Here is a 14,694-nt window from a genome sequence, read left to right on the forward strand (position 1 = left end):
GAATCACCTAAGTAATACATTTTTCCGAGTGTGCACTAAACGTCGCACTCGGGGACTTAGCTGCGATCCAGAATCGCCTAAGTTCTAACTTCCTCCGAGTGTGCACTAAACGTCGCACTCGGGGACTTAGCTGTGATCAAGAATCACCTAAGTAATACATTTCTCCGAGTGTGCACTATACGTCGCACTCAGGGACTTAGCTGTGATCAGGAATCACCTAAGTAATACATTTCTCCGAGTGTGCACTAAACGTCGCACTCGGGGACTTAGCTGCGATCGAGAATCGCCTAAGTTCTAACTTCCTCCGAGTGTGCACTAAACGTCGCACTCGGGGACTTAGCTGTGATTAAAAATCACCTAACTAATACATTTCTCCGAGTGTGCACTAAACGTCGCACTCGGGGACTTAGCTGCGATACAGAATCGCCTAAGTTCTAGCTTTCTCCGAGTGTGCACTAAACGTCGCACTCGGGGACTTAGCTGTGATCAAGAATCACCTAAGTAATACATTTCTCCGAGTGTGCACTTAACGTCACACTCGGAGGCTTAGCTGCGATCCAGAATCGCCTAAGTATTAACTTTCTCCGAGTATGCGCTTACCGTCATACTCGGGGACTTAGATGCGCTCACAAATCGCCTAAGTATTAACTTTCTTCGAGTGTGCACTTAACGCCACGCCCGGAGACTTAGATGCGATGCAAAATTGCCTAAGCACCCACATGCCTTCGATGATCCCCTCGATCCATTCGGTGATCATACAGATCCAATCGGCAATTCTACGGACCATCAATGAGGCTCATGCAGATGTCAAGACAACTGACATGTTCCGAATGTTTGCCTTTGGTTTCACCAAGAAACGCCAAATAAAAACTCGAGTCAAAATTGCAACAGAAGAGCAAAAGATTCGATTCAAAGTTCAACCAAAGAGAGTGCCTCAGTGTGGATCAAGCTTACCCACACCGAAACGAGAATGTAACAGCCAACAACAGTGGCCAAAGTTTCTTACACAGCGACACTCGGCATACCGAGGATAATGTTTTCTTACGCATCATCTGGATTAACACCAGGACTGGAGGGCTCTACGAACGTGTCCAGATCAATACCGTCGGCGATGCGGGTGGCACTTTGAAGGAAGGTTTCCATGAAGTCTTCGAATCGAAGTTTCTTCGTGTTGGCGACCTTCAATGTCTTCAGCTTTTCCTCGCGCACCTCCTTGCAATGGACTCGGACCAGGGACAGAGCAACATCTGCACCACAACGAGCTGCAGATTTCTTCCATGACTGCACTCGGTTCGGAATCTCCTCCAGTCGAGCCATCAGGTTCTCCATCTCCTGCCGCGACTCATCTTCTGGCCAAAGCTCCTTGTCGATTCGGCGGACGACTTCTCTTAGTCGACCGATGAAAGGACCAACTTTGCCCACGCGGATGTGCGCACGGAGCAGATCCCGATTGGCGTCCTCGCCAAGTGGAACGTTCTCGAGAATCGACCGCTCCACATCAGCTGCTTCAGCTTCAGCGTCAAAGCAAAAATCTGCGACAACATGACAAGCAAACAATAAGCGTCGAGTGTGACGCGCATAACACAACCACTCGGAAAAAGCAGGACTTACCAGCCAGACGCGTCATCATCTGCCGAGCCCAGTCGCTGACGTATTTCTCCTGTGCTCTGCACCGTTTGTTCAGCATATCCATTTGTCCCATCAGAGCAGTCCTTTGTTTCCCCATCTTTTCAACTTCCTCAGTCAACACCTTGTTCGCTTCACGAGCCTGCTCCAATGACTTCTCTCGTCCCGCCAGAGCATCCTTCATGCCAGCCATTGCAAGCAGGGCCGCATCAAGCTCACCAGCTAACTGATTCTTCTCCGCCCTGAGAGTCTCATAGGCTGTTCCCATTTCACAAGTTTTCTGCCAGCCAGCACCAAGAGACAATCAGATAATTCAGCAATAAAAGTCTAAGTTCTTCAGACCCCTGCCGACGCAAGCAGTCGACAGCGGTCTCGGGGACTACACCCAGTGGGTTCACTAAGAGTGACCCCACTGGCATGCAACTCAAGCAGGCCCGCCCTATTGAGATGCATGTTACCACCTACGCCTACGAGGCCAATACTACCCGACCTGAGTACAAATTACTCTCGGGGACTCTTACAGTAAGTGCACTCCGAGTGCCACAACTGCTCGCAGTCGGTCATTTTATTTACAGACTTAACCAAAGCAAAGACAATATGTATAAAGACAACTGCCGGTGCTAGCACTCGCCAGAAGTCTCGGGGACTATACCCACTAGGTTCACTCAGAGTGAACCCATTGCAAACAACAGATGCTATCCAAAAACACCCAGTGGGTTACAAGAGAAAAGTAAATACTTACTAGCCCACTTACTCGGATATCTCCCGCAGCTCCAAGCTCCGCTGGTACAACGATGCGACGGAGTCGTAGGCCTTCTTGGCTTCTCCAGCCATCAGCTCCGCCTGCACCATGGCTCCTTTGGCCGCTTCCACCTGCTCCTCTGGGAGACGCTGGATGTTGAACTCGACATTCGACGAGCCTGGCATCGTTAGAAGCTCCTGAGGCATCCCAAGGTCCGCTCCAGTCGGCTCTTCAACCACCAGCGCCAGTTCAGTCGGCGGCAGCGCCTCAGTCGGCAGCACGTCGGCGGCGAGAGCAGCAACTGGCGGAGCAGCCTCAAGGATAGGCTCTGCGGCTGGCTCAGGCTCCTCCTGGTCACCCTCGCCCACATAAATCGCCCCTGCCAGACCGAATGTCGCGAAACCTCAGAAAAAGAGAAGGACAAGGCCGAAGATAGAATTCGAGACGTGATAGGATAAAACACTCGAAGTCACTACAACGCACCTGGCTGGGACGAGACGACGTTGTCTGTGTCCATGGGGTTATCCTCCTGGCGCGCCGGAGAGGTGGCAGAAGTAGCGACTCTGTCGAGTGAAATCCATTCGACCAATGAACAGGAATTCACTCGGATATCAGAAGAAATTAGAAGATCGATACACTTACGTGGAGGTGACGGGGACAACAACCCTCATCCGCGGCAGAGCCTTCCGAGGTTTGGACCCACTCGGTTTGGCCGCTTTGGAAGACTGACCCGCAGGCTCAGCGGCAGCTTCCCTGGCCCTCTTGGTGCTCCGAGCACTCGGGACCATCGGGGCAGTGGGCGGAGCACTCGAAGATGCTGGAGGGACCGAGGGAACGGCAGGCTCGTGTCGGCGCTTGGTCCGATGCTCTGATTGCGGAGGCGGCGACTCCTGCTCTTCGTCTTCCTCCTCTTCCCCGCTAGTCTCTTCCTCCGACTCCCCGCTGTCGAAAACATACTCAGCGCTCTCCATGCTGCCTTCCTGGCTGCCTTCCTCCTCCTCGGTCGGGTTCCCGTTAGAGACGGGAGAAAACCAGTTGGTCCACTCCTGCATAAAATTCAGTCGGCGACATAAGACGTCACACAGAGATTCAAGCAAACGATAAGATTAAGACAGTTAGGAGCACTCGACAAGTGCCACTCACCTGATTCGGAGGAGGATTATCCGCGTAGAAAGGCTTCACTCGCCGAGATCCTTTGGGATTCTCGCAGGGGCCTGTGATCTGGAGCAGCCACGAGGTCACCTTCTCCTCAGTCACGCCCACAACGTTGGTCCGAGTGGAATCCTCGGGCCCTGTATAATGCCACATGGCGTGGTCGCGAGCCTGCAGAGGTTGGATACGCCGACCGAGGAAGACCTCCAACAAGTCTATGCCAGTGACCCCCTCCTGACGACATCTACGAGTGCTTCGACCAGAGGCTGGATGTCGTTCTTCTCCGCCCACGTGAGCGCGAGCTGCTTAGGTGGGGCAGGCCGATCTAAGCTAAAGGGAGGCAGCCCAGTCGAAGCATTCGGACAGGCAATATCCTGGCAGTAGAACCACGTCGAGTGCCAGTTCCTGACCGACTCACTTAGCTGGAGGGCAGGATAACTGCTCTGACTCTTTTTCTGGAAACCTAAGCCCCTGCAGAGCTGGAGAAGATGTGTTTTATCATCCGACTGGCTGAGTCGTTTGATGGTTTGGGATCTAGCAGAAAATATGTGCTTGAACAGCCCCCAATGGGGAGGACATCCAATGAAACACTCGCACAGAACTATAAAAGCAGAGAGATGAGCAATGGCGTTCGGGGGAAAGTGGTGAAGTTGTGCCCCGAAGTGATTCATGATGCCCTTGAAGAAAGGATGCGTTGGCAAGGACAAACCTCGATAGACGTGGCTGAGCAGCAAGACGCGCTCCCCCTCCCGGGGCGCCGGCTCGACCTCGTTCTCCGCCGGTAACCTCCAAGACTTGTGCACGATCATCCCGTGCTCAACCAGCTGCAGGAGATCCCCCTCCATCACCGTGGAGGGGAGGAAGTCGCCTTGAATCCACCCCGCCGGCAGCGGCCGCTGCTGCCGCTGAGCAGGAGCCGCCGCCTTCCCCTTCTTCCTTGCCTCCATCTTGCTGGTCTGACCCTTGGTCATGGCGGAAGGAGGAGGGAGGAGTGTAGAGGCACTGGAGGTGGCGAGAGAGATAGAGCAGGCGAAGGCAAGAGATTCGGCGAGCGTAACAAAGAACCCTCGCCGCCGAGATTTAAGTAGGGTTCCGACTGGGTCGCTCGCAGGTGGACCCGAAACCTTATCCCCCGACCCACCGCGGCGATATTAGTGGAGAGGTTGAAGGCACGAGAATCGAGGCGTCAGGCGCTACTCGAGCGCGATGGCGTCATCCCCGCTGAGCGCGCGGAACCCAAAATTTGAGATCCCGGAAAATCCGCCGCTGTCAGTTGACCGGTTGCGTCAAAAGATGCCGCAGAAGCACTCGGCTTCCGATAGTCTATTTCGCGAGTACTTCCACTCGGATCGTTGGTCAGAAAAGATAAAATGGATTGAGGCAAGCAATGCCCAAGCCAAGCCCGCTCCAGTCGGATCCAAACTTCAAACATCGCTTCGTCGTTCCAACCCCAATCCATTCGGGGACTAATGATGGGGTTATAGTCCTAGGGTAGGGTCAGAGGCCTGCCCTGTAGGTCCTACCCAAGGAATACCCCTCACAAAGGACAAGGCCCTTAGTCAGCTCCGACTGAATTAAGGAGTCCCCACCATCCAGTCGGTAACAGGTCCTCGATCATCCAGTCGGAGACTAGCATTCGGAGGATATCAAGCTAACCGACTGGATACCACTCGGTACATCGTAACCCCCCTGGAGGGAAACGGTCGTACGTTTCCAGGTGGATTTATTAGCGTTTAGGGCGTACGTTACCTGTAACGTACGCATTCAATCGCCACTACTCCACCACTGTATCGGAACCGTTGTGGAGGGCAGCGCACTCTATATAAGCCACCCTCCCCCGCTGGTAGAGGGGTTAGCAACTCATTTGTATTCCATATTCCACTCGACAACAAGCTCCCAGAGCACTGAGACGTAGGGCTATTACCTCCACCATAGAGGGGCCTGAACTCATACAACCTCGCCGTAGCTGGGACTCTGCCCATCCTTTTCGTACCCTACACATCTACTGTCAGGCTTATACCCACGACAAGGAGCGCTCAGCGCGACTACTGGCTTCCATCACGGACGCCGACGATTTCTTCCCGGACGACGACTACTTCCCTGGCGTCGACCACCTCTCTGGTAACATGGCCAACGACAACGCCAACACCAATCCTGTTGCTGCAACTCAGTACGTACTCATGTTCTTCTTCTTTCAGTTTCTATCTCAACTTTTTTCTATAGTATCTCTTCTAGATATGTACCGTGTCTGCTCATCACTTCCTATGGTACCTTGTCTATATAGAACGGTTATGCATATGTTCTTTTCTAGATCATATGTGCACCTGTCTTGTGTCATTTCATCTCTATATTGCATGTCTTCTTCCGTCTTAGTTATGATAGTTAGGTTTATCCTAGCTTTTCTTTTAATAAAATCCTTTGGTAAATTGCTCATATTTCCAACAATCCAAAAACCTTATTATAGGCAATTTACCCCGAGTGGTTTTGCTGCCTCCATGAGACCTCCTATGTTTGAGGGTGTTCACTACAAGAGATGGCGCGTGAGAGTTGTTTTATGGTTTCAAACCATGAGCTGCTATGACGCCACTCTTGGCAAACGTGAAGAAGATCATGATGCTCAACAGGAGCTTGCCTTTCAGAAAATGGATACCTTGTTTAAGGCTGCTCTTTTGAGCGTTCTTGGTGAGAACATAGTTGATGCTTATGCGTCAATTGATAATGGAAAAGATATGTGGAATGCACTTGAGACCAAGTTTGGGGTCTCGGATGCTGGCACTGAGCTGTACATCATGGAACAATTCTATGACTACAGGATGGCTGAAGAGCGCTCCGTGGTTGAGCAAGCTCATGAAATACAGTCATTTGCAAGAGAACTTGAGCACTTCAATTGCTTGCTACCGGACAAGTTTGTTACCGGAGGCATCATCACTAAACTTCCTCCTTCGTGGAGGAACTTTATTACCTTACTGAAGCACAAGAGACAGGAGTTTTCCGTTCCGGATCTCATTGGTACTCTTGATGTGGAAGAAAAGGCGAGAGCAAAAGACACACATGCTTGAGCTATTGAGGGAGGTTCTAGTGCCAATCTGGTACAGAGGAAAAACTTCCAGCCCCACAATTTCATGAACAAGGGCAAGTTTGATGGTAAAGCAAAGTTCGATGGGAAGAACAAGGCTGTACAGCACACCAACTTCAAGAACAAGAATGACAAGAAGAAAGGTGTTTGTCATGTGTGCGGAGATCCTGATCATTGGGCACCTAACTGCATTAATCGTTATGACAAGCGTCAACATGGGAAAGGCGGCAAGTCTGCTAATGTTGTCATTGCTGACACTGACGTGGAAGATGTTGGGTATGGTATATCACCCGCTATTCTTTCAGTATGTCATTTTCCCGATTGGTTGATTGACACGAGTGCTAATGTGCATATATGCGGTGATATTTCCATGTTTTCATCTTATCAGTCCGCAGGGACTTCCACCGTCTTGATGGGCAATGGTTCACCTGCTTCTGTTCATGGTGTTGGCACGGTCGATCTCAAGTTTACTTAGGGAAAGGTCGTGCGGCTGAAGAACGTGCATTATGTACCCTCCGTGAATAAAAATCTTGTTAGCGGATCTCTTTTGTGTAGAGATGGCTACAAGCTTGTCTTTGAGTCTAATAAATTTGTAATATCCAAGTATGGAACTTTTGTTGGTAAAGGCTACGAGTCAGGAGGCCTATTCCGTTTATCCTTGGCAGACGTTTGCAATAAAGTTGTTAATCATGTTTACAACAATAGTGAATCAAATGTGTGGCATTCACGTCTTTGTCATGTTAATTTTGGTTGCATGTCGCGACTAGTCAAATTGAACTTAATCCCTAGCTTAAACACAGTCAAGGGATCTAAGTGTCAAGTTTGTGTGCAAGCCAAACAACCTTGTAAGTCTCATACGACTGCCGAAACGAGAAATCTTGCACCACTAGAGCTCATACATTCAGATCTATGTGAAATGAATGGCATTTTGACAAAAGGTGGAAAGAAATATTTTATGACACTAATTGATGACTCCACTAGATACTATGGAGTTTATCTTCTAAAGTCTAAGGATGAGGCTTTAAACTTTTTCAAGATCTATAAAGCTGAAGCAGAAAACCAACTTGATCGAAAGATCAAGAGGCTTATGTACGATCGTGGTGGAGAGTATTTCTCAAATGAATTTGATTCTTTTTGTGAGGAACATGGTATAATTCATGAGAGGACGCCTCCCTATTGAACTCAATAAAATGGAATAGCCGAAAGAAAGAACCGTACTCTAACTGATTTGGTGAACGCCATGTTAGATACATCGGGTCTCTCCAAGGCATGGTGGGGGGAGGCGATATTGACTGCATGTCATGTCCTGAATCGAGTTCCCACAAAGAACAAAGAGATAACTCCATTCGAGGAATGGGAAAAGAAAAGGTTAAAACTTTCTTATCTACGAGCCTGGGGTTGTTTGGCGAAATTTAATGTGCCAATCCCAAAGAAGCGCAAGCTAGGACCAAAAACCGTGGATTGTGTTTTTCTGGGATATGCTTTTCATAGCATTGGATATAGATTCTTGGTAGTAAAATCTGAGGTATCTGACATGCATGTCGGTACAATCATGGAGTCGAATGATGTGACTTTCTTTGAAGATATCTTTCCCATGAAGGATATGGCTAGCTCATCTAATCAGGAGATGCCTAATTCATCAAATCATGAATTAGTTACACTTAGTGAACCTATCATTTCGATGGAACACTTTGAAAATATTGTGGAGGAGAACAATGAAGTTCCAACCAGGAGCAAGAGACAGAGGACTGCAAAGTCCTTTGGTGATGATTTTCTTGTGTATCTCATGGACGATACTCCCAGTTCTATTTCAGAAGCCTATGCGTCTGAAGATGCTGGCTACTGGAAGGAAGCAGTCCGTAGTGAGATGGATTCCATCTTGGCAAATGAAACTTGGGAGATCACTGATCTTCCTTATGGGTGCAAACCTATAGGATGCAAATGGGTATTCAAGAAGAAGCTTAGGCCTGATGGTACTATCGAAAAGTACAAGGCACGACTAGTGGCTAAGGGTTATACCCAAAAGGAAGGTGAAGACTTCTTTGATACTTACTCACCCGTGGCTCGACTGACCACTATTCGAGTACTACTTTCACTAGCCGCCTCACATTGTCTTCTCGTTCATCAAATGGATGTTAAGACTGCTTTCCTAAATGGAGAGTTGGATGAGGAAATTTACATGGAACAACCAGATGGGTTTGTAGTAGATGGTGAGGAAGGGAAAGTATGCAAGTTGTTGAAGTCTTTATATGGACTTAAGCAAGCACCCAAGCAGCGGCATGAGAAGTTTGAAAGGACTCTCACAACTGCAGGCTTTGTTGTAAACGAAGCTGATAAATGTGTGTACTATCGCCATGGTGGGGGCGAGGGAGTTATCCTTTGCTTGTATGTTGATGACATACTGATTTTCGGAACAAATCTGAACGCTATTAAAGAGGTCAAGGATTTCCTATCTCACTGTTTTGAGATGAAGGATTTAGGAGTGGCTGATGTCATTCTGAACGTCAAGTTGTTAACAGACGAAGATGGTGGGATTACGTTGCTTCAATCTCACTATGTGGAAAAGATCTTGAGTCGCTTTGGGTATAGTGACTGCAAGTCCTCTCCCACACCATATGATGCAAGCTGATACGTCTCCAACGTATCTACTTCTCCAAACTCTTTTGCCCTTGTTTTGGACTATAATTTGCATGATTTGAATGGAACTAACCTGGACTAACGCTGTTTTCAGCAGAATTGCCTTGGTATTATTTTTGTGCAGAAATCAAAGTTCTCCAAACGTCCTGAAAATTTACGGGGAGCAGTTTTGGAAAATATCAAAAATACCTGCGCCAGGATCCACCTCAGGGGGTGGGCCAGTGGGGCCCACAGGCACCTGCCACCCCAACTCCAGCTCTATAAGTTGTCTTTCGTCCCAGAAAAAATAAAAAGAGAAGTTTTCGTCGCGTTTTCGAGACGGAGGCGCCGCCACCACCTGTTCTTCATCTGGAGGGCAGATCTGGAGTCCGTCTTGGGCTCCGAAGAGGGGAAATCGTCGCCATCGTCATCATCAACCTTCTTCCCTCTCCAATTCCATGAAGCTCTTCGTCATTCGTGAGTAATCTATTCATAGGCTCACTGGGCGGTGATGAGTAGGATGAGATCTATCATGTAATCGAGTTAGTTTTGGTGGGGATTGATCCCTAGTATCCACTATGTTCTGAGATTTGATGTTGCTACTACTTTGCCATGCTTAATGCTTGTCACTAGGGCCCGAGTACCATGATTTCAGATATGAAATTATTATGTTGTCACCAATATATGCGTGTTCTAGATCCGATCTTGCAAGTTGTAGTTACCTACTATGTGTTATGATCCGGCAACCCCGGAGTGACAATAACCGGAACCACTCCCGGTGATGACCATAGTTTGAGGAGTTCATGTGTTCACCAAGTGCTAATGCGTTGGTCCGGTTCTTTATTAAAAGGAGAATCTTAATATCCTGTAGTTTCCTTTTGGACCCCGCTGCCACGGGAGGGATGGACAATAGATGTCACGCAAGTTCTTTTCCCTAAGCACGTATGACGACACATGGAATGCATGCCTACATCACATTGATGAACGGGAGCTAGCAACTTATCTCTCCGTGTTATAGCTGTTGCATGATGAATATCATCCAAACAAATCACCGACCCATTGCCTATGAGTTTGTCCTACTGTTGCACCAAACAAATCACCGGCCCATTCACTACAAGAAATATGCTCATACATGACGTTATTTAAGATGTCGTTGATGAATTCGTCATAAATCTATGATGATTTTATCCGAGATCGTCGTAAATCGTTTGAAGGGATCAAATCTACATATAAATTACGACGATGTGAGTCAAAAACGTCGTAACCGCGTAAGATGAGATCGTCATAACTTTTACGACGATTATAAAAATGTCGTAACATGTTCTAACTATGTTGACATGTCACTTGTGGGTCCATTCTATCCCACCTCATCCTAGTTTGTGAAGCAACCTTCTATTCTGTCATTCAAAAAATTCTCGAAAAATTCTCATAAATACGCTGGATCATATATTCTTCAAATATGTGAAAACCCTTCCTTCCATAGTTCAAAAATAATTCAGGAATATTCATTTTTCCTATTCTGTTCAGAATAGCACTTTGTGAAGGAAGTGATATTTCTATTTCTTTGATTACCCTCATATTTTTTGGCACTCTTTCATATCCAAATAATTGCCCCATGAAAACTTTCGTAACGATTTGCCTAGTAAATCTTTCTCAGCAAATTTGCAAAGTTTGTGTTCAGCTAACAACTTTGTGAAGGAAGTAATAGATAGGAATATCCTGATGAGTTGACTTTTTTACACATCTTCTATGTGCCTAAAACATAGCTCTCCCCAAAATTTTAGCCCCATCTAACAATCCATGTGAGCTCATCATCCAATCTTTGTTTCTGGTAATATTTTCATTTTGTGAAGCAACTACATTTTCTATTGCTTTATAGTTGATGAAAATTTACCACGGGATGAAACTGACCATATAACTTCACTCCACCAAATTTTAGCTCATTTAATTCAGCCAGTTTCCCTCAATATTTTTCCAAATATTCTGTTCAGTAGGGAGCATTGTGAAGGAAGTACAATTTTTGTTTATCTAAACTTTATGAAATTTTGACAGTGCCTTAATATGGCCTAATATTTTATAAAAAGGATTTGGTTCAATTTTATAACAAATATATGGTAGGTGCTTCACAAAAAAACTTATTTTGGGCACTCAAAAAATGGAAAATGAATTTTCCGTCAAAAGAAAATGAAAACTTCCTTCGACAACATTGTTTGTCATTCCAATATGAACCCTTTTGCACAATATGGGAACATTTGAAAACACTATACCATGGATGTGGCCATAAGATTGATCATCTCGCTTGCAAGCCATGAATCTTCACACATGATAGCTTATTTTTGAGAAAACTTTTTAAAAATAATTGCCATATTACAAGTTTATAATTTGTCTTGGTAGCTTGGTCACATATAAGCAGTGCTTGATCACATATGGAAATCATATCTCATTTCAAATTCAATCATTAAAAAGGATTTAAAATTAATATGATAAAAAAAAAATCTCAAACAACAAGGGAAAAATGTTTCACACTTGGCAAAAATTCCAAAACTTTTGTTGTTAATGATAACAACATCACCCCCAAGTTTGTGTGGACCCCACCTTTGAAACTTGAACCAAAAAGCAGTTCTTAAATGCTCTTTTGTTTTGTGAAAATTGTCAACTTGTTCAAATAATTCCTAAGTTTTTTTGCGGATATGCATAATATTACATGTTATTTAACGGAGCAAGTCACAAAATGTTTTTAAGATAAAATGGTGCTGAAAATAATTAAAACATATATTTCTAGTAAAATAGAAATGCAAAATATTGAAAATGAAAAATAATAAGCCCCAGCCCAACTGGGCCTAGGACCACTAGGCTAACCGGCCAGCACACCCCACCGCGGGGTATATGTCCACTGCCCCGAAACCCTACCCACTCCCCCACTCCCCCACCCCCAATTCACTCTTCCCTCTCCCTCCCGATCCAACCCCGTGTCGCCGCAACCGCAGCCCCACCGCGCCGCCGCCATGACCGACGCGCCGCTCGCTCCCGCTGGCGACTCGCCGCCACCGCCGCAGCAGCCAGAGAGCAGCGGGTCCATCTCCTCCATGGTGGCGTCCACCGCGTCCTCCGCGGTGGCCGCGGCCGCCCACGCCAACTCCTCCACCATCGCCGAGTCCGACGCCGCCAACGCGGCCATGGCCGGCGCGCTCGCCGCCGTCCCCACCCTCACCCAGGCCGCCAAGGTGCCACCCTCCACCCTCGAGAATGGAGACGAACCACCGCCGCCCACCCCATCCTTACCCTCTCGGCGTGCGCTCTGGTCGTTCTTATGTGAGGTCGCGGAGCGCACAACAACAAGATGGGGCAAGCGAGAGTAGCCAAGCTCCCTCTTACAGAAATCCGGACCTGCAGGTACATCCAATGTTATTATCCGCCGAATCTGATCCATTTCTTTCATGGCTTCAGATTGGGTAGCAGTGTCAGTTAAGCGATTTCAGTATTTATTTAGTTATGCAGGAAAACAGAGCATACATGAGGCTTAGTCGATTTGCCTCCAGCATGTTGATCTTGATTATAAGGGCGTTAGTACATGGTCGTGGTCAGAATTTCCGTTTACATGTCTGATTGCCATTCATGGTCTCTACAGATCTGACGGTGGCATACATGCTTCGTGTTCCTCTGCCTTTTCCCTTTGGTCATCGTCTTGAAAACCTGTCCGAATTACAACTTCTGCAACCTAAAATCAAGGAAGGCGCAGACACGAGGTCATATTATTACTCATCACCAGTATTGTAGGAATTGTAGGAGTTGGAACAATACCATCACTTCTATGGTTATTTTGCTACCTTAATGTTTGGAAACTACATCAACCATCTTATAACTTGTCATATCTTACTACTTCTTGATGAACTCTGACCTGTTGAGTAATATGTTTTATTATCTGCATCAGCATGTTATAATGCAGTTCCTTCTGTTTTTAGAACATAGATGATCATGGTTTTATAAACTTTGTTAATAGTACCTGCAGTCTTGAACAACAGGTTGATTTTCCCTAGAAACAAAAAATAATAATAGGTGGGTTGTCTAACACAACTTGCTGTATTGTAGACCCTACTTTATGGCATCCAGGCTGAAGTGAATCACATGCGGCAAACAGTTAACCTTATGTCAAATGAAAGCCAAAAGCTGATGGTAACTTTCTTTATGTATAGATAACTCCCAAGACATTTGTTTCTTACCTGGGAATTGTAATTTCTATGTTACTCATGGTTAAAATTATTGCATATTGGTTCCAGGATCGAGCTGCAACAGCAGAAAAAAGATTCCAGAAAGGATGGAATACACTCAGGCATGTAGTTCCTTGTTTGACCCAGTTATCATTTTTGTTTCTATTTGTTTTTCATATAACATTGGAATTGGTGTACACCTTCTCAGGGAGGAAGGGCGTGCCATTCAAAGTGAGTTGAAGCAAAGCAGTGATATTTAAAACCAAGCAGTCGGTGCGTGCAATTTCTTGAGAGACCACAACTTTGTTTAATAACTTCGAATTTGGTGTGCAAATATCTTGCCTTGAATCTTGCAAATGATAAAATTCTCCCTCTTAGGTCTGAAGGGAATTCTTGATCAGCTTCCAAGAGCACATGGATCTGAATTTCGATCAGAGGTCAGTAAATATAACTATAGTTTGAATTTCATTGGACTACTATTCTCTTCAACTGTGTACAGGTTATGTGTTGAGTAGTTGTACTATTATCTTAATAAACCTGAACTTTGCCTGTGAATGTCCATAATAGTTGCACCCATCTCCTTTCTAAATTTATGTATTTTTTGTGGATGAAGCTGGAGAATTCTGTAATGTAAAGTTCGTGTCAACATTGTTTTCTCTTTTCCTGTCATATTTCTGGGCTAACCTCTCAGGTCAAGAAGGAGAAGCGTGTGCTCAACTCTGCCCTCATGAAGACTGTGAATTATGGTGTCCCTATCTAACCATCTCCATCGTAGTCCTTGCAGCCACATTTCTGCCTTTTTTACCACTGAACATGAAGTGCAAGCCATTGGCAGATCTTTGGCAGAAAATATCTTCCCAAGTAGTGGAAGAAACAATAATTTTTGTCACACACCTGTAAATGTGCTCATGTTGCGCTCGCTGAACTCTGACTAGCAACAGATGACACTCTAAGCCGTGTTTGTTCATCGACGACATTGGTTGATGTAATTTAAAATATATACTTTGGTATGCTTTGCAGTTTTCTCTTCGTAGTATCTGTTTCCAAGGTGATAAAGTGTTTGCTAGTTTATACTCTAGTATTTTTCTCGTGCAAAAATATACTTCACTTTGTCATGTAGGTATCTAAACTATTGCTTGGCTCAGAGTTCATCATATTCAGTTTGATGGGATTACTTTCTATCTTTGTTGTCCATAGCTGGTTTTCACCATGGTTCTGCACCAAACATTTCCACCATGAATCTTGTACGGTTATCCCTTTCTGCTATACATTTT

The 14,694-nt window shown here is 46.0% G+C and overlaps 1 pseudogene; it reads left to right on the forward strand.

Moving 5' to 3' along the window:
• The first annotated feature begins 12,217 nt into the window (after positions 1 to 12,217).
• LOC123408336 lies at positions 12,218 to 14,239 on the forward strand (annotated as a pseudogene).
• Positions 14,240 to 14,694: the final 455 nt, after the last annotated feature.

Source organism: Hordeum vulgare, chromosome 7H (assembly GCF_904849725.1).
Source record: "Hordeum vulgare subsp. vulgare chromosome 7H, MorexV3_pseudomolecules_assembly, whole genome shotgun sequence".
NCBI classification, from domain to species: domain Eukaryota; kingdom Viridiplantae; phylum Streptophyta; class Magnoliopsida; order Poales; family Poaceae; genus Hordeum; species Hordeum vulgare.